Source organism: Orbicella faveolata, unplaced genomic scaffold, assembly GCF_042242905.1.
Source record: "Orbicella faveolata isolate gen_17 unplaced genomic scaffold, um_ofav_v1 contig_25, whole genome shotgun sequence".
NCBI classification, from domain to species: Eukaryota; Metazoa; Cnidaria; class Anthozoa; order Scleractinia; family Merulinidae; genus Orbicella; species Orbicella faveolata.
Genome location: NW_028301553.1, coordinates 12,838,388 through 12,857,500, shown reverse-complemented (window position 1 = coordinate 12,857,500; position 19,113 = coordinate 12,838,388). Strand labels below are relative to the sequence as shown.

Here is a 19,113-nt window from a genome sequence, read left to right as displayed (position 1 = left end):
TCTGCAGTTAGGATCGCGTCACTCCGCTCAAGTTGATCAGCGATTCACAGTGAATTTCCCCCCGAATATGGAATAATTGAATAGGATGAGCAGGGAAATAATTACAACTAACTGCCTCATTTTATCTTTGGATCACCAACCTATTCCCTTCGGAAGCTGATTCACAGTGATTTCTGACAAATATTTAATAGTAGTGTATGATGGGAACAGAAATCGAAACAACAAAGAAATGAGTGAAAATGTGTTCAGCCGGGAATCGAACCCGCCAAGCAGAATCAAGTACTGATTGACCTGCAAGACAGGAGGACTGGTAAGTTTTAATCCTCGCATCTTTGCCGTGACCCTCCTAGGGACTTTATGCTGGTCTTCTGACCTAACCTAGGGTAAGCGGCGTCTTTGCGTCTTTCCTCTGTTTTTTCTTCTTTGCTCGATTCCGTTTTCGGCCGAGAGCTTTTTCTTTTGCACTCAATTGTGCCAGTTTTCTGGCCGTTGCGTGTTTTTGCCTTTGTTAAGCTCGGTCACCCATCCGGCTGGGCGGGCCATCTTTGTTAAGCTTGGTCACCCATCCAGCTTAACTTCTCATTTTTCTAATTTTGTGTGTGGCTCTTTTTGAGTGGTTTTTTTTTTTAATTCACCTTTGTGCACTTCGCACTTTCCTGTGCCTTGTGTCTCTTGCTTTAATTTTATTGTAGCCAGGCTTGTCCTGTTGTCCAAATTTATCTTTGATATTTATTGTGTGCTTCAATTTTGCTTGAGCGTTGCTTGTTTTTAAGCTTTCGCTCTTCCAAATTCTGTCATATTTATTGCTGTAATTTTATTGTAGCCAGGCAATAGTCCTGTAGTCCAAATTCTTTTTTCTTTTAATAGTATTTATTGTAGTCGGGTAAAATCCCGCTAGCGTATTTAAATAATAATTAATTCTCCCTTATACCTTACCATCCGTTGCGCTTAATTCTATTGTAGCCAGGCTAAAGTCCTGTTGTCTAAATTTGTTTTCCTAACTTTTTGTAGTCTATTATCTAGTTATATATTTGTAGCCGGGTAAATTCCCGTGGTAATTGTATTATAGCCAGGCAATAGTCCTGTTGTCTAAATTCTTTTTCTCTTTAATAGTATTTATTGTAGTCGGGTAAAATTCCCGTTAACGTATCTAAATATTAATTAATTCTGCCTTATTTATTGCTATTCGCTGCGCTTAATTCTATTGTAGCCAGGCTAAAGTCCTGTTATCCAATTTATATCTTAATTTTTTGTAGTTTTATTACTTAAGTAATACTTTTGTAGCCGGGTTAACTCCCGTAGTTTTTCCAATTTATCCTTTTTCCCGTGTGCACCTAATTTTATTGTAGCCAGGCAATAGTCCTGTTGTCTAAATTTGTTTCCTCTTGTTAAATTTGCTGTTGTTGGTCTATCATGCGTGAACACCGCAAAACCGTCAACATTCATTGCGGCAAAAAGCTCTCGGGCAAATCCCGGGATGAAATCTTGACTGCCATCCTTGAAAAATATCAAAATGTTGTGGCAGTCCAACAGAACCTTGACGTCATCCGCGTCACCTTTAAAGAGGAGGAGCAGGCCCTCGCTGCTCTGCATGAAAAGGGTGTGAGGCTTTTCGGCTTGTGGTGTAGGATGGACGGAGGTCCTCCCACCACTATCGTCCATCTCTTTGATCACCCGTATGAGGATCCTGCTGAGGACGTCTCCGCCTTCTTTTCTGACTATGGTGTTGTTAAGGGTGTTCGTCACCAAAGGTATTTACGAAATGGTGACATCGCCACTGGCACGAGGCTGATTGACATTGTTTTGTCTCAAACTCCTCCTAGAGTGGCTGTTATTAATGGCTCTACTTGTCGGGTTTGGTACCGTGGCCAACCCATTATGTGTAACATCTGTGCGACAATTGGGCATAAGTCGTTAAACTGCCCATATAAGAATAAATGCCGCCTTTGCGAACAGGAGGGTCATTTCGCTAGAAATTGCCCTAATCCTTGGGGCCTCAATGCTGCTTCTAACATTTCTGGGGGTGATTCATCTGGCGCTCCCGCTAATGGTGGAGCTCAGGTGGCCCCCCCAGTGGATGGTCCAAATTCTTCTGACACCACTGTCAATGGTGAGGCTCAGGTGGTCCCCCCTGTGGGTGACCTAAATTCTTCTGGTGTTCCCGCTAATGACGGGAGTCCCTCGGGAGATCAAAATCCTCCTAGTGCTCCTGTCATTGGTGAGGGCTCTTCAGGTGCCCAAATTTCCTCTAGTGCTGCGGCCAACGGTGGGGCCCAATCGGGTTCTCACGAGGTTGCTGGCTCTTCTAGTCATTCAGCTTCTCCTCGGGTCGCCCCTTCCGAGGGGTCTGTTGACTCTTTGGTTGGTTCTCATCAGCCAGCCCCTGGTACTCAGCCTTGCTCTAGCCATTCACTGGCTCCTCAGGAAGAGGTTGCTCCTCCCTCTCAACAAACCGATGTGGAGGAAATTTTTGTGGACGCGTCAGACAGCTCTGACATTGAAGAGTTTACTGAGGATGTGCCTTCCCTCTCTTCCTCTCAAGCCATCTCTGAGTTCTCTCAGAGCCAAAGTATTCTTAGTGGTGTCTAAAATGTTAAAAATGGTAGTGTTACTGGCGACGTCGTAGTCTCCGATGTCGTTGAAGTGTTACAATCTTCGGATTTGCGTTCTAAAGCTGATGTCGACTCAATGGATCCATCTTTGGCATCGCTTAAACGCAGCAGGTCCAGAGAGCCCTCGTCCAAAAAGAAGTACAGGACTGTTTCTGCCTCCCCCCATGGTGGTGGGCGGCACCGTGGTCTGCCGATGGTTTTGCGAGATCGTCCCACTTAGGGCTGATCTCCCCTCTTGACATTCTGTTTATTGTTTGCAGTTGATGTTTTTCTTCATTTACCGACTTGTCATGGCGTCCTTTTTAACTCTTAATACCAATGGGTTGCGGGACGCGAATAAGAGGATGGCTCTGCTTCATTGGCTTAGCCATTTGTCTTTGGACTTCGCTTGCCTGCAGGAAACCCATGTCTCTTCAATTGCCGAGAGCAATTCCTGGTTTTCTTCTTACGGTTTCTTGTCTGTTGTTTCCCCCGGCTCCTCGCACTCCTGTGGTTCTGTTATTCTCTTCCGGCCTAGATATTCGTTGCTTAATTCTTGTACTGACTCGGATGGTCGTTTTGTTTTGGCTGAATTTCAAGATCGTGATGTAATTTTTCGTGTCGTCTGTGTTTATGCCCCTAACCGGAATCCGGACAGAGACACCTTTTTCAGTTTTGTCTCCTCCAAAATTGATCCGTCGGCTGCCACCCTTGTTTGTGGGGATTTCAATGCCGTTTTTGACCGGTCCATGGATAGGAGGGGTTCCAATGCTTTGGATTATTCCAGGGAAAGCAGCGCTTCCCTTCTTTCCCTCTTTTGTGATTGTGGTGTGGTTGATATTTGGAGATCTCTTCATCCTGCTACCTTTGCTTTCTCTTGGCTTAGGCCAGATGGCACACTGTCAGCCAGGATTGACCTTATCGGGTGTCCCTATTCATGGATACATCCCGTGCGATCTTGTGACATGCTGGCTTGCCCGTATTCCGACCATTGTGCTATTCTTCTCTCTGTTCCTATTCCGGAACCGACTCCTCGCGGCCCCGGCCGCTGGAAGCTCAATAGCTCAATCCTTAAGGATGTTGGTTTCAGATCTTCAGTCTCGGATTTCTGGGCTGGGTGGAAAAATATGAAACCCTCCTTTGATTCCTTACAATCTTGGTGGGACACGGGTAAAAATCATCTCAAGAGCCTGGCTATTGAAGCTGGTGCCTCAAAATCGAAAGAGCGGGACTCAACTCGTATTCTGTTGCAATCTCTGGCTCAACACTTAAAAGCTCAAATCGACAATGGGCGTGTGTCCCTTCTCAATGTCTATGAGTCCACGTTGTCAACAATCGCGTCTCTTGACCGTGCAGCTGCTGAAGGCGTCCGCATCAGATCTCGCACCCGTTGGGCTGAGGAGGGCGAAGCCTCCACCAGCTACTTCTTTCGTTTAGAGAAGAGAAATGGCGTTGAGGAATGGTTTTCTGCTATGCAGAATCCTGATGGTTCTATCGTGGCTGATGTTCCTGGCATCTGAAACTCATGGGTCTCTTTTTATTCTGATTTATTCTCTGCCTGCCCTACCCACTCCGATGTCCAGAATCAGCTCCTAGATAATCTGTCTTCTTTCGTCCCTCCTTCGCAAGTCCCCCTTTGTGAGTGCCATCTCACTGTGGAGGAGGCGCATAAGGCTTTGTTAGGCATGGCTAAAGGAAAATCTCCAGGCTCGGACGGCCTCCCGGCCGAATTTTACCTGGCTTTTTGGGATATCTTGGGTCCCGACCTCGTCGAGGTTCTGAATGCTTCCTTTGACTCTGGTCTTCTTCCCTTTTCCCAACGAGGTGCGCTTATCTCCCTCATTTTCAAGAAGGGTGATCGATTATTACATAAGAATTGGCGCCCTATTAGTCTCTTGAATGTGGACTATAAAATCTGTGCCAGAGCTCTCGCTGGTAGACTCCTAAAAGTTATTCATCATGTCGTGGCCCGTGATCAAACCTGCGGAGTCCCCCATCGCTTCATTGGTGAGAATGTGGCGCTCCTCCGGGATGTGGTTCACTACGCCAACGATGCGGACCTCCCGCTTGCCATCTTGTCTTTGGACCAAGAGAAGGCTTTCGACCGCGTCGATTGGCCTTTTCTCCAGTCTACCCTCTCTCGAATGGGTTTTGGCCCATCTTTCATCAAGTGGGTGGTTTTGCTTTACTCTGACATTCGGAGCTCCATCCTCATCAACGGTTACACCTCTCGTTACTTTAAACCTTCTCGGGGAGTTAGACAGGGTTGCCCCCTGTCTCCTCTCCTGTATGTTCTGACTATGGAAGTCCTCGCGGTTAACATTCGGGCCCACCCGGCCATCAAGGGCCTTGTGTTGCCTCGTGCTTCTGTGCCTTTGCCAGTTTTATCCTTGTATGCTGATGACACATCTGTCATTTCATCATCAGATGCTGCTACGGTGGCTGTATTTGACACGTATGCCCTCTTTGAGGCCGGCACCGGAGCCAAATTAAATATGGAGAAGTGCCAAGGCCTTTGGCTCGGTGCTTGGCGTGATCGTGTGGATGCACCGGTGCCAATCGAATGGTCTTCCTCCAAGCTAAAAGTCCTGGGTGTTTTCATTGGGAATGGTAACGTTGACATTGCTAACTGGCGCCGTAGAATTGAGGCCGTTGAGAACTGCCTTTTCTCGTGGCGTTCACGGTCCCTCTCATATAGCGGCAAAGCCCTTGATATTAATGCTCTCGCTCTGTCAAGGATCTGGTATGTCGCCTCATTGGTGCATATGCCGCCCTGGGTCCTTGCTGAGCTCAACTCGACTATCTTGAAATTCTTCTGGAGCGGGAAGCGTGACCTTGTGGCTTGCAATGTAGTAATCCATGACCGCTCCAAGGGTGGCTTTAACATGGTCTCTGTTGCTCTTAAAGTTAATGCTCTCTTGGTGCAATGGATCCGCCGCTATCTGTGCTCTACGAACAGCTGGGTCTCTCTAATGACCTTCTGGTTTTTTCACCGTTTTGGTATAGACCCCATGAGTGTCTTCTCTGCGCCCTTGGCTTTCTCTCCTACTGGGCTTCCTCCTTTTTATGCTGCCATGCTGAATGCGTGGAAAGCTCTGAATGGCTCAGCCTCTCCAAATGGCTTGGTTGTACGCTCTTTGGTCGATAATGTAGACCTCCCGGCATCCTCCTTCTCTTGTAAATCGTGCTACCAGTTGTGTCTCCTTAATCATCCTTGTCGGCCTCATTGTGTTACCAAATTCAGACCTTCCTTTGGTGAGCTCGACTGGCCTTCAATCTGGAAATCTCTGTTTTTCTTGCCCTTGGACAGGCAAGTCATTGATCTGAATTGGAAAGTAGCTCATGGGGTTTTGTACACCGCTGAACGATTATCCTCCTTTGGTTATAACCTACCCACCAATTGTTTTTGCGGTTATCACATGGAGTCCTCTGAACATCTCTTCTTTTCGTGTCCCCTCATCCAGAGTGGCATTGGCTTTGTTCAATCTCTGCTCTTTCGGGCCTCCCCCTTGGCTCCCTTCATAACTGTGCGCCACATGCTCTTTGGCTTTAGCAGCGACGAGCTTCTTTGTGTTCCTCGGGTCTTCTCCTATTTACTGAATCTTTGTAAGTTTTTAGTCTGGTGCCAGGGGAACGACTATCGCTTCCGCTCGGTGCCACCTAGTGCTCTCAGACTCCTGGCCTGTCTCAAGTCTAGGGCAAATTTCTATTTGCCTCTGTACTTCAAGCGTTTCCTCTCCCAGCGGCGTCGTCGCCTCTTCCATCGTCAATGGGGCGCTAATGGCGTCGTTGGCGTTGTCTCTGGCGGTTCCTTTAAACTGAGTTTTTGAGCGCCTGGCTTTATCTAGAACTTTTTGCTTTCCTCGTTTTTATTACACGTCTCTTTCCCTAGTCCTGGTCGCCTTTGTTGGATGTACTGAGCTAGTATTCTTTAACCAGTCTTTCTTTTCTCGCTTTTATTGCATGCGTTAATGTTTTAAATTGTGTCTATTGTCTTTTGTCTTTTTACGGTGGGGCGGGGTTCGACTCCCCGGCGAAGTTGGTGAGCCGGCCTCGTATGAGGGTGCTCCCCCTCCTTGGCGGTACTTTTTATCTATGCCTCTATGGTCGGTGGACATTGCATTGCGTCCATCGTACCGCCTTAAATACAAAAAACAAAGCTCTGCTTTCATGTCCAGTTTGAGCACTCTACTGGGATGAGTCGTTACTGTTGGAATTGCGCATGCCCACTAGCTCGCTAGTTTGAGCACTCTGGTAATGGCTTAGATATTACCACATGTGTAGTATTTGGGGTGGCTTTTTAAGCTTAGCCTCCATCCTAGTCTTCAGCACTGCACTGATAAGGCCCAGAAGGCCGAAACAGTACTGTCTGCAGTTAGATATAGCTCGCTGGCCTATAAAGCTCTGCTTTCATGTCCAGTTTGAGCACTCTACTGGGATGAGTCGTTACTGTTGCAATTGCGCATGCTCACTAGCTCGCTAGTTTGAGCACTTTGGTAATGGCTTAGATACTACCACATGTGTAGTATTTGGGGCGGCTTTTTAAGCTTAGCCTCCATCCTAGTCTTCAGCACTGCACTGATGAGGCCCAGAAGGCCGAAACAGTACTGCAGTAATATACAGTAATATATATATATAGGCAATTGTGGAAAACGAGGACGGACAACTTCGAGCGAAAAAAAAATATATATACAGTAAAAAATCTAAAAAATCTAAAAAAAAAAAAAAGTTTAAAAATTTAATAAAAATAAACGTTTCGGTCAAAGACCTTCATCAGCTGCAGTGCAAGTGAATAATAAATTACAATAACCTTAAATAAGTTTACAGTATAAAAAATGACATCATATTACAAAGATGATTACATAACAGGGCGTGGTAACACATGAAAACGAAAAAATTAACCAATGATAAACAATCGGTGATTACTAAGCGAGATACTATGACAATGCGGTACAAAACTCAAAAGACACAAACCAAATAAGAATAAATAATCGAATATAATACAAATAAGATTAATATCAAAAAAGTAACGCGATTCGTCGAGTCAGCCGAAAGTGTGAAGGGACCCGCGTGTAAAATATTCAATGTTCAAAAAAGGCGGTCCCAAAATCCCCGAACAAAGCCCTTGAAACTATGCCGCGGCAAGGCACAACAGGCGCCCTAAACAGGGCCCTTAAACAACAATAATGTAATAAATTCCCCGATGGGGGCCCCTGAGAAAACCTAGCGCTAACAAAGCTAGCAAGATCCAAGGTCAGGGCTTTTGAACACCTGAACTAAGATAACCGCCAAATTTGCAAGTTATTTTTGCGCTAATTGTAGTTTATTCTTTTTTTCGAGTGGAATTCCTGACGTTTGTTCAAGCCAAAAGGTGCCAGAGAGAACAACTGTGCACTCCAATATGCCTCTTTAGTGATTAAAAGCTTTTCGATGTTACTTGTATTGTTTGCATTTATCTGCACTTGATCAATACACTGGAAAGAAAAGTCGTTTAAGTCGTGCGGTGTTCTGTTGAAATGCACCGCTACCTCACAAGTCTTTTTCTTGGTCGGCATAGCAGACTTGTGGTTGCGAAATCTAACTCTAAAATCTGTTGTTGTAGAGCCAATGTATTGTAAGTTACATTTCTTACACGAAGCCAGATAAATGATATTTTTTGAATCACAGGAAAGTTTCAATCGTATCTTATAGCTCTTGCCTGTTTGAAAACTTTGGAAAGAATTTGATTCAACAAAGTAGTTGCGACAGAGATCACATCTTGTTCTTTTGCATTTAAAGCAACCCTTAACCTCAACAACCTCTTCAACCTTAGTGTTAGAGCCATAACGAGATGGCGCTAACAACTCCTTAAGGTTTTTAGATCTTCGAAAAGAGGGTATGATGGAATTTGGCGGAAAAAATTCTTTTAATTTGGGGTTGGATTCCAAAATACCTAGGTGTTTTCTGATGATGCGACCAACATCAGGTAAATTTGGATTAAATGTTGTTACAAATGGAAACAATTTCTTCTCAGCTTTGGCACGAGTTCTAAGTAAGTCAGTTCTAGATGTAGTTAAGGCTTTAGAAAATTGATCTTCCACTAGTTTTGTGGGATAACCCTGATTGACTAGATAACCCTTGTATTCAGTTGTTCTCTCGGCAAGAAATACTTGTTCAGAGCAGTTTCTCTGTAACCTAGTTGCTATGCCATAAGGGATAGCCTTGAAAACGTGTTTGGGGTGAGCACTTGATGGTGGAAGATACAAGTGGCTATCAGTTGGCTTTGAATAAACGTCTGTCTGGATGAAACCCCCGATGAGATGTAAAGTTAAATCTAGCACGTGAAGCTCGCGTTCAGAAAAAACTAATTCAAATTTAATGGTAGGATATAGGGAATTTATAAAGTCAGTAAACTCATGCAGTGAAGGAAGGCCTTGTTGCCAGAGATCAAAAACATCGTCACGGTATCGCCACCATAAAGTCGGCTTTATGGGGCCAGAAAATTTAGCTTGATAATCTATTTCCCCCATGGCAAGATCCGCGTAACTACAGGCGTTCTTTGGGCCCATGGCTGTGCCATGAATTTGTAGGAAAAAGTTTTCCTTAAAAACCGAGTGATTGCTCTTCAAACAAATTTCTACTGCCTCTAAAATGCAATTAGTGGATGAGGCTGGTTTTCTCTGGCATTCAGTGCCTTTTTTACTGCAGTAAGACCGAGTTGATTATCTATGTTAGGGAACATTGACACAACATCCCAAGAAACTAAAAGGGTGCCTTCGGGAGAAGGGCCACTCCTGTTAAGATCCTCAATTCTATTAAGTAAATCGGTCGTATCCTTGATGAAAGATGGCAACTTACGAGCCAACGGTTGCAAGTAAAATTCACTGAAGGCTGAAAGATTTTCTATGGCCGTACCACAACACGATGTGATAAGCCTGAGTGGATTCCCTGCTTTGTGGGTTTCAATATTACCGAAGGCGACCCCTGGTTTGGCTTTTTTGTTAATTATCCAATTAGCTAATTGGTCTGAAATTTCACCTTTTCTGACCCATTTGTTGCACCAACTTTCAACTGCAGCCAAATGCCTATATGTAGGATCTTCCTGTAAGGATTTATAATGGAGCTGGTTATGAAGCTGGCCAAACATTTTATCCTCGTATTCCCCTTTATCAATTAAGACGAAACGAGAACCCTTATCTTGTATCCGAATTACTACATCAGAATTTCTAAATTGCTTTAACGCAACCCGTTCCCCTTTGGTTAAATTATCTCTAGCTGATTTAATGTTGCGAGGGTTTATCAAATCACGCCTAACACTAGATAGAAAAAGTTCAAGTTCTGGATACCTTGATGGCGGTGGCTTCCATTTCTTTTCCTTTGGGACTTGAGGAAGGTGACTAGGTGGTTCTTGGCTATCCTCAGGATTGCTTTCAATGAAAAATACTGCTGTCCGCAAGCGGGCTTCAAAAGATTCCAAATCATCATATACACGCTGCCAATCAACATCTTTTGGCATGGGGCAGAAAGATGGTCCTTTCTTGAGTAGATTGGTTTGGTCTTGATTGATGGACTGGCTTGAAAGGTTGATGGGATCCAACTGATCTGATTCGCTAGCAGTCGTTCTAACAGGCCTCCTGCGCTTTCGACGAAAAAGTTAGCGTTTCCTCAGTAGCCTGTGTAGCCCGTGGAAACGACGGTTTCGTGTGGCGGTTATAGTGGGTAGATCTATGGTGTTACTGGATGAAAGTAATTCCTGATCTAACGGAATTGTTTTTAACAACTTTCTTTGCTCGCGTTCTTTCAAAATGCGAAGTAGGTTGAAGTTTTCCGTTTTCAGGCCATTCCAGATATAGTTCGCAGAGCCAGAATTAATGGATGAGAAGATTTGTTCCCTACAGGATTGGAGCTTTCGTTGTAGACAATCGACTTTGTTCCGCGAGGCTTGTAAGACAGCAACGCAAAGTATATATATATACTTATATACTTATATATACTTATATATATATATATATATATATATATATATATATATATATATATATATATATATAAACGTTTGATAAAGCAAGGACGGACAACTTCTGACGGTAAAAAAAGTTTAAAAGTTAGAAATTTAATAGAAAAACGTTTCGGTCTTAGACCTTCATCAGTTACAAGAGAAAAAGGACGAAAACTAAGTTTAAATATGGTTACAGTGTGGGAGGTTACGTAACGAAATGAAAAATACAATATTGTGCTATTAATACATCGTGATTAATACAATACAGGAAGAAAATGCAAAACGAGAAATACAATGCTGTACTATAAATTGCGTCATACAGGGTGATAATTAATAGACCAAACGAAAAGAATACAATACTGTGCATAAATTACATTATATAGCGTGATAATTGCAGAACTAGGTTAAATTCAACCTAAAAACTAAAAGAGTTAAAATAGATAAGACGGACTCTTGCAATGCGGTAAATATAACAAGAAAAATAGTTTGCAAAGATAAGCAGTTGAAAAAAAAAAAAAGGAAACCTACGTTTACGCTGGACAGGGTAAATAACAAAATCCCAAATCGAGGCCTTTGGAGCATTAAAGGGTTGACAAACAACAAAATCCCTGGAGGGGCCCTTAAACAATAAGCTGTAATAAGATCCCAGGCAGGGCCTTTGAGCATACCTAACACCCAAAAAGCTGACAAAATCCAAGGAAGGGCCTTTGAACTGCCTTATGGCGCGAACGCAGATTTACACAAGAGGAAGTTAATTATAACAAATTCTGTTTTTGGAGTGAAATTCTTTTCTTTTATTTAAGCCATGGGGAGCCAAAGAGAACAGTTGAGCACTCCAATAAGCCTCTTTCGTAATTAAAAACCTATCGATCTCGTCTGAGTCATTAGGGACCTGCACCTGATCAATGCATTGGAATTCAAAATCATCCAAGGAGTGTGGAATTTTATTGAAATGTACTGCTACCTCACAACTGGTTTTGTTTGTAACCATTCTGTTTTTAAGGAGAATTTCTTTCTTCAGATTCATGGCACGGCCATGGGTCCAAAAAATGCATGTAGTTATGCCGATCTAGCCATGGGTGAAATTGATCTTAAAGCTAAGTTTTCCGGACCGATAAAGCCGTCCTTGTGGTGGCGTTATCGTGACGATGTCTTTGATCTTTGGCAGCAAGGCCTTCCTGCCTTACATCAATTTACTGATTACATTAATTCTCTATACCCTACTATTAAATTCGAGTTAGTTTTTTCTGAACGTGAGCTTCACGTACTTGATCTTACTTTACATCTTGTGGATGGGTTTATTAGAACTGATGTTTATTCTAAACCTACAGATAGTCATTTATATCTTCCACCTTCTAGCTGCCATCCCAAGCATGTCTTCAAGGCTATTCCTTTTGGAGTAACGACTAGATTGAAGAGAAATTGCTCTGAAGAAACTTTCCTTGCCGAGAGAACAGTTGAGTACAAAGGTTATCTTGTTAATCAGGGTTATCCCTCCAAATTAGTTGACGATCAATTCTCCAAATCCTCCACCATTTCTAGGAATGATTTACTACGGCAACGCGGAAAACAATCGAAGAAATTATTTCCATTTGTTCTCACATTTAACCCCAATTTGCCTAATGTGAGTAGCATAATTAGAAAGCATTTGTTGATTTTGCAATCCAACCCCAAATTGAAAGAACTTTTCCCTCAAGGCTCTATCATACCATCTTTTCGTAGAACAAAAAACCTGAAAGAATTATTAGCACCATCTCGTTTTAAAGCCGCCGATGAGGGACAAACAATTCAGCCAAACAATGGCTGCTTTAAATGTGAAAGAAATAGATGCGATCTCTGTCGAAATTTCTTTGTTGAATCTAAATCATTTCTAAGTTTTAAAACGAGCAGAAAATACACCATTCATTCAAGGCTTTCTTGTGACTCTAAAAACGTGATCTATTTAGTTTCCTGCAAGAATGTCGTTTACAGTACATAGGATCAACTACCACCGATTTTCGGGTTAGGTTTCGTAACCACAAGTCTGCTATGCTCACAAACAAAACCAGTTGTGAGGTAGCAGTACATTTCAATAAAATTCCACACTCCTTGGATGATTTTGAATTCCAATGCATTGATCAGGTGCAGGTCCCTAATGACTCAGACGAGATCGATAGGTTTTTAATTACGAAAGAGGCTTATTGGAGTGCTCAACTGTTCTCTTTGGCTCCCCATGGCTTAAATAAAAGAAAAGAATTTCACTCCAAAAACAGAATTTGTTATAATTAACTTTCTCTTGTGTAAATCTGCGTTCGCGCCATAAGGCACCCTGGATGACGCAATTTATAGTACAGCATTGTATTTCTCGTTTTGCATTTTCTTCCTGTATTGTATTAATCACGATGTATTAATAGCACAATATTGTATTTTTCATTTCGTTACGTAACCTCCCACACTGTAACCGTATTTAAACTTAGTTTTCGTCCTTTTTCTCTTGTAACCGATGAAGGTTTAAGACCGAAACGTTTTTCTATTAAATTTTTAACTTTTTAAACTTTTTTTACCGTCAGAAGTTGTCCGTCCTTGCTTTATCAAACGTTTTTAAATTCATTTTTGCGGTGAGGCTTGGACTGTGAATCTTCATTGATCCTCCTGACGCAGTGGCATTCTTTGTTGGCTTGAGGCATTTTATAACCGTTTTATATATATATATATATATATATATATATATATATATATATATATATATATAACAAACAATGAGTCATGCAGTAAGATCAAGTGTTAGTTGTTACATAAAGAACAGTCTCTACAAGTACTGTCCAGCAGGCTTGTGAAATCAACCAATTTGATGCGCTTTTTAAAAGTGTGCAATGAATCAGAAGATCGAATAGATTTGTCGAGTTTGGACCAAATGACAGGGCCTAAATAAGTCAGGCTATGTTTGCCATGAGCAACTGTCCGAAACCTGGGTATGGTGAAATCAGAATATCTAAGGTGATACTGAGAATTGGTAACAACAAATAATTCCGCAATGTAAGGAGGCGCCAGACCATTTTTAACTTTACACATTATGATTGCAATGGCTTGCAATCGTCGCACATGAAGTGTTGGTAGTTTCGCTCTTTGCAAGAGTTCCTCATACGTCGATTTATTGTCACACTAAACAGCTCGTAGTGCTCGTTCCTGAATTCGTTCTAGTTTCCTGACATCAGAAGAACGACAAAAATGCCAGACAGTCTGACAGTATGTGAGATGAGGTAATATAGCAAATTTGACAATGTGTAATTTAGCTGATGTCGGAATGAGGTTACGTAATCTCAGAAGAACACCAGTTTGACAGGAGGCTTTTCTACAAACATTGCTTACATGACTCGAAAATGATAATTGATCGTCTAAGGTAACCCCTAAGAGCGTTATCTCAGGTTTCTGATCAATTACAATGTCATAACATTAAAGTGTAAATAACTGGAACTCCTTTCAAATACAACTCAGCATTTCACATTTTTATACGCGAGCTTTGAGCTCCTTGTTTCGTAATTTCCATTGGAAAAGTGCACATTTCCATGAGCCACAATGCAGCCGATTTCCTCTGAACTAGAAACCTTCAGATCCTCATTAAAAAAATTAAATTAAAAAGTACGGAAGCCCCAAAGGGACATCCACTTCGTAAAAATGTTAATTTTGTTTTGCAAATGGGAGTTTGTTTTTCGAAAATGAGAATTTGTTTTTCGAAAATGGGAGTTTGTTTTACGAAAATGAGAGTTTGTTTTTGAAAACGGGAGTTTGTTTTGCGAAAATGGGAGTTCGTTTTTCGAAAATGGGAGTTTGTTTTACGAAAATGGGAGTTTGCTTTACCCAAATGTGAGTTTGTTTTACGAAAATGGGAATTTGTTTTACTACAGAAAACGGGAGTTTGTTTTTCGAGAGTGGCAGTTCGTTTTTCGAAAATGGGAGTTTGTTTTACGAAAATGGGAGTTTGTTTTACGAAAATGGGAGCTTGTTTTACGAAAATGGGAGTTCGTTTTTCGAAAATGGGAATTCGTTTTACGAAAATGGGAGTTTGTTTTACCAAAATGGGAGTTTGTTTTACGAAAATGGGAGTTTGTTTTACCAAAATGGGAATTTATTTTACGAAAACGGGAGTTTGTTTTTCGAAAATGGGAGTTTGTTTTACGAAAATGGGAGTTTGTTTTTCGAAAATGGGAATTTATTTTACGAAAACGGGAGTTTGTTTTTCGAAAATGGGAGTTTGTTTTACGAAAATGGGAGTTTGGTTTACGTAAATGTGAGTTGGTTTTTTCGAAAATGAGAGTTTGTTTTACGAAAATGGGAGTAATGATAAAACTGATTGACAGGCCAAACACGACTCCTATTGGTCAAGGTAGAGCTAGCCAATGGCGTAATGTACTTTTCGATCCTTATTTGTTTGCCCGTAAACAGCTAGATTTGAATCATGTGGTGCCAGAACAATCAAAGGAGGATTACCCCTATACATCGAGCTTGAGAAACATAAGCTCGATCACATAGCTGCAAGAAATATTAAAATTTCTCTAGACAAACGTATAGCTTTCTTGAAGCAAAGCTACGGCGTCTCCGAAGAAAAACGTACGAGGGCAAATATGATATCTGTGATAACAATCTACTACTGTACTTGCAAACAGCTTTAATCACAGCCGGGCCCGGCGTCACAATATAGAATACAAGGAAGCAACATGTTCACGGTAAATTTCGTATTTTGTCCCTTAAAAGCAAATACTTGGAGATTTAAAAACATAGCTTGCAATAGAAATGAGCGAAAACAATGTATAAACACATGGCATATTACAGAGGTGTCAAACTCGACGAAGCGACATGCAGATAACAGCGGAAATCATGCAGACCTATGACCTATAAAAATTTGCCATAGCACGATCTAACAGCTCAACTCTACTTAAAATTCCTCCTTATAACACAACATGAAGTGCCCTTCATAAACACGAGTTAGGGAAGCGACAAAAAAAAAAAAAAAGGCCGGGTCGAGTGACCGAACAGAGAACGGCAATTGTAAAAATGTCACGAACCGTAGAATCGAATTCGTGAAGGCTAGTCAACCCCATTTTACACTGAAATGCCGTCAGACACACAAAATAACGAGGTCGAGCTTCAAACAAATAAAGATCGAAAAGTACATTACGCCATTGGCTAGCTCTATCCTGACCAATAGGAGTCGTGCTTGGCCTGTCAATCATTTTCATCATCAAAAAACCTCTCCCATTTTCGAGAAAACAAACTCCAATTTTCGAAAAACAAACTCGTATTTTCGCAAAGCAAACTCCCATTTTCGAAAAACAAACTCGTATGTTCGAAAAACAAACTCCCATTTTCGCAAAACAAACTCTCATTTTCCTAAAACAAACTCCCATTTTCGAAAAAAACAAAATTTTCGAAAAAGCAAACTTCCGTTTTCGAAAAACAAACTCCCATTCTCGTAAAACAAACTCGCATTTTCGTAAAACAAACTCCCATTTTCGAAAAGGCAAATTCTTGACCTCCAAAAACGAACTCCCATTTTTCATAAGTGGATGTCCCTTTGGGGCTTCAGTAAAAAAGTGAACTTTGAAGGCGGATCGTTCTTGTCTCAAAGGCCACCCAAACCGCAAGGTCAGCTCAGTGAAGTTTAGTTTGTGATTGACAGCTGTTTTCTCGTTAACCAATGACATTATTTGAACAATTCTAACAAGGATTGAACAGATACACTCACTCTGACGCCACTTTTCCTCGTTTAGAAGATAATTAAAGTTTGGTCTGATTATTTAGCCGAATGCGTGGGGAAATCAATGGATTCTTTATTATAAAACAAATAAAAAAACCTGGACTGTGCTCTATTCTGTTGTAAAGCACTTAGGAAGCAGTAGAGGACTCAAGAAGTATGGAGAAACACTCGACTACGTCTCGTGTTTCCCCGGATGCCTCACAACAGATCAGAGTACAGTCGAGGCTTCTTTATTTGTTAAATAAAAAACAAGAATAGTTTTCCTTTACCATCGCACACCACCTGTGAAAGCCAGTAAAAGCAGGAAGACTTGCAAAATATATAACTTATCCATTGCACTATGCAGAGGTGTTTGCCGCAAAACAATAACATTAAAGTGTAGGCAATCGGTTAGTTGGGCTATAGGTGATGGGATGAGGTTTTCTTGTTACTGGAATCTAGGTGTCCATCAATCAATCAATCGATCGATCGATCGATCGATAGATAGATCAATCAATCGATCATTCAGTCATTCTACCATTCAATGGATAATTTTTAGCTTCATTTTCACCATACGTTGATCTATCAAAAAGATTAGTTCAGTTCAGTCTTCACAACTTTTGCTGACGTTTCTACTTGAAAGATTCACATTCGAAGCAAATTACGAAATAGCTGTAAACGATTCTTTGTTGTAGAAACTTTCGTTGTGTTTTGCATGGAAATAATCGAGTTGCTTCGGCGAGATAAGCTTATCGTCAATAGGAGTTGTAAAGTGCATGGTCTTGATTTGAAACCATGCTGTGAGAAATTTTATGACTTTCATCGATTTGATTTCGTTTATCTCGAAACAATAACACTTGACTCGCTTTGTGTGTAAGTTGTTTTAGGTTGCATATTGGAAACAAGTAGTTCTCGGTCGATTTTCGCCGATAACCTCACGTCTAAAACTGAAAAACTAAAAGTGCATTTTTAAACATTGCCAGGCGCGTTTTGAAGCCTTCTTTATGCAGGGACAGCCGATTCTTAGACGGCTAACATTTTTCTTCTGTTACCGCTGGAAACCAAGAAAAGTCAAGAAACCATTAAAAGCGAACAGGATTTGCGATATTTGACGCTCGTATGTGGTAATGCATAATGTATTTACAGGGTATGGAGATTTCATCATTTGTGTTTTTTTTAGACCTATTCAGTTTTGTGAAATGATTGAATGAATTTATTTAATGGTAAAGCTACGATATTCAAATTACGCTTTCGTAGCGTGAATAATTATTTTAAAAGCTTGAACACCACACGTCTTTTGAATTTTGAACGTCTTCTGCCTTCTTAATGCATTTCTTGACTTGACCTTGAGTGATAATGAACCTTTCTATAACATTTCTTTCATTCGGCCATCCTCCGTTGAGACAGGATTTGCTGTTTGATATACTCATGGCCTAGTTGTTCAAAGCCCGATTAAGCTAACCTAGCGTTAGGGAGAATTTTGACTTTAGTTTTGTATCTTATATAGATATATAGATCTGTAGATATATAAAAAATCGTTACCAGAACTCTCAGGCTAACAAAGGTGTCACAACATCAGGAGGATCAGTAAAGATTGCCAGTCCAAACCTCGCAGCATAAACGAACGAAAAACAGAATATGTTATAATTAATTTCCTCTCCTATATTGTACGTTACTGATTGATCGTTCAAAGGCCCTTTTCGTGGATTCTGTCAGCCTTTTAGGTGTTGGTTAGACTCAAAGGCCCTGTCAAGGGATCTTATTATGATTAATATTATTTAAGGGCCTCTCTAGGGATTTTGTTGCTAATTTGCCCTTTCAGGCTCCAAAGGCCTCGTTTTGGGATTTTGGTACAGTTGATGTTTTCAGTTATATGTAGGAGAGGGTTTAACTTTTTCTAATGCTTGCCGCGTTGCCTCTTCGGTTATTTTATTCGTTTTAGCCAGTTTGGTTTTTTAGTTTTTAGTTTCTATCTCTCATACTCTGCCGATTATTTTCATAGTAGCTTGTTCTCGATTCATTCAATATTTTTCGCTTTGTTGATTTTGTTTTTCGTCCTTTCTGCTCTTTGACGTGATTTTGTACATTTATTAGTTGTCACTTGTAATTACGTAATCAGTAGCACCTTAATCTTATTTAAAGCTCATTTTTATTCAAAAGTTGTAATAACTGAAGAAGGTCTCTGACTGAAACGTTTTTATTAAATTTCTTAATCTTTTTTGGCCAGTTTTTTTAGGTTTTAGTCTTTATCTCTCATACCCTGCCGATTATTTTCATAGTAGCTTGTTTTCGATTCATTCAATATTTTTCGCTTTGTTGATTTTGTTTTTTGTCCTTTGTTAATTAGCACCACTTTCTGTTCTTTCACGTGATTTTGTAAATTTTTAGTTGTCACTTGTAATTACGTAATCAGTAGCACCTTAATCTTATTTGACTTTGACGTAAGCATAAGCATAAGCATAAGCATAAACATAAGCATATGAAAAATATGTGTGAGCCGGGGTTACACAAGCATAAGCTTAAGGATGGCTATTGCGCAGGCGCAGTTCGCCTCTCAGGAATCAAAGATGGCGGATAACGAAGTCGAAATTGGATTTTTGCTACTGTTAAGCCGGAGAAATCGAAGAAGATTGCCTATGCAAAGAGAACTAACCTCTCTATTATCATTCGAACGTGTATCACTTACCATTCTCTAATCCAACCTCCTTTGCTACATCACTCCAAGCCAACATTTTCTTGTTTTTGTCTTTAAAGTCTGCTGATTTTTTGTCGTACAAACAAGGATAATTGCGGACAGATTCCGCCAACTTTTCGTTCACCTGCGTCGCCAT

At 41.0% G+C, this 19,113-nt stretch overlaps 1 pseudogene; it reads right to left on the bottom strand.

Moving 5' to 3' along the window:
• Nucleotides 1–7,695: 7,695 nt before the first annotated feature.
• Nucleotides 7,696–10,250, bottom strand: LOC149109022 (uncharacterized; annotated as a pseudogene).
• Between the last annotated feature and the right edge of the window lie 8,863 nt (nucleotides 10,251–19,113).